Source organism: Giraffa tippelskirchi, chromosome X (assembly GCF_054371585.1).
Source record: "Giraffa tippelskirchi isolate mGirTip1 chromosome X, T2T-mGirTip1v1.2.pri, whole genome shotgun sequence".
NCBI classification, from domain to species: domain Eukaryota; kingdom Metazoa; phylum Chordata; class Mammalia; order Artiodactyla; family Giraffidae; genus Giraffa; species Giraffa tippelskirchi.
In genome coordinates this window covers 42,072,341-42,073,966 of record NC_137289.1, presented here as the reverse complement: position 1 = coordinate 42,073,966, position 1,626 = coordinate 42,072,341, and the positions used below count along the sequence as shown (strand labels likewise).

The 1,626-nt window shown below is 45.2% G+C and overlaps 1 pseudogene; it reads left to right on the top strand.

Moving 5' to 3' along the window:
* Window positions 1-956: 956 nt before the first annotated feature.
* LOC145535626 (protein FAM209 pseudogene) lies at window positions 957-1,409 on the top strand (annotated as a pseudogene).
* The last annotated feature ends 217 nt before the right edge of the window (window positions 1,410-1,626 follow it).

The following is a 1,626-nucleotide window of genomic DNA, read 5'->3' as shown; positions in this document are numbered from 1 at the left end:
CTAGATTACACTGCTTTTATATTTTACTTTCAGTCTTGCAAACTCCATTCATTTCCGAAGTTACTTAAGTCAGGGGATCTTAGTGAGGTGGTTTCATACATTTGTAATATAATTCCATTCTTTAGTCAAATTCTGCATTCTATTCTTGATGTCAGTTTTTCTTAAATATGCATGCATTGCTTTACTTTTTGTGCTGTAAGGTTCTTCTGGTTTTGACAAATATGTAGTGTCATGTATCTTCCATAACATCATACAGAATAGTTTCACTGCCCTAAAACATCCTTTATGCCTGGAGAAGGAAATGGCAACCTACTCCGGTATTCTTGCCTGGGAAATCCCAGGGATTGAGGAGCTGGTGGGCTACTGTCCATGGGGTCTCAAGGAGTCACACACGACAGCGACTGAGTACAGTCATTTTTAAGAACAGTGTTGGCCACACAAAACACATCAGTGGCTCCTAGTTTGTGGCCTCTGGTTTAATATCTTACTTTCCCACTTGTCCCTCTGCTCCATAGGGGTACATGCCCATGGGGCTGCTCTGCTCAGCCCAGTGTTTGGATTCAACAAATGGAATAATGAAAATCGAAAACGGACCCACCCTCCCAGTAGAGCACCAGGTTCAGAAAGAATACATTGGCATGGAAATGGCATTCTGTCACTCCCCACCTCTTTTTCAATTGCCCTCTGGAAATTTCGCTATTTCCCTTTAAGCCCTACTCCCAGTTGACCCCTGCAAGCCTTCTTACCCTCGGCCCTGAAGTCATCACAATGGCCACATGGGTTCTGGTGGGGGCGGGGCCCTCTATGACGTCACCAAGGGCCCAGCCCTGGCTGGTCCTCAGTCTCCAGGTGCCAGGGCAAACCAGCGCACCAGGAGCTGTTTCCTCTCGGCTCACATGTGGTCCATCAAATGGTTCCTGTGCTTTTCCACGGGTGTTACCTGTGTCTGCGCCTTAATGTTTACTTCTCTGAGAGAGAGAGCCGAAGAAATCCAGGGGAAGATGCTCTGCGGAGGATACAGTCTAATTCAGCAAAATCAACCAGAGCATGCCCGAGACTGGCTTAAGATCATGTTTCCCTGGCTTTTCTTCATTGTGCTCATGTATGTGACAGTGAAGTTGATGGGAGAGAGTGGTGAGAGTAATGTGCAGACTCCTCCTGCCTGTCAGGGCGGTTCATTTGGCTCTCCGGGACAGAAAAAGAAAAATGCTTCCCCAGACAAAGACTATATGTTTGCCACCTTAACCCAGCTGGAGATGGACCTTGTGAAATTTGTGTCCAGGGTGCGGAATCTGAAACTTGCCACGGCAACCTGCAGTAACCTCAATGCTCCCAATGTCGAGGTTCCTGCAGATGCACACAATAACATTACACTGTATGAACTCTGGTGCGACGAAGACTCCGATTGAGTGGATTTGTATGTCAGAGTAGGAGAGGAATTGTTGATTGTTGACATACCTTATCCAAACTAATAAAACTATTCTGAAGCAAAAGAAAAAAGCCTCTGATATTTTTTATTTGCTCTACAGTTTGACCTTTTCCAGAGTGTCGTATAATTGGCAGCATGCAGTGTATAACCTTTTCCAGACTAGCTTATTTTACTTTATAACATTCATTCAGATTTCA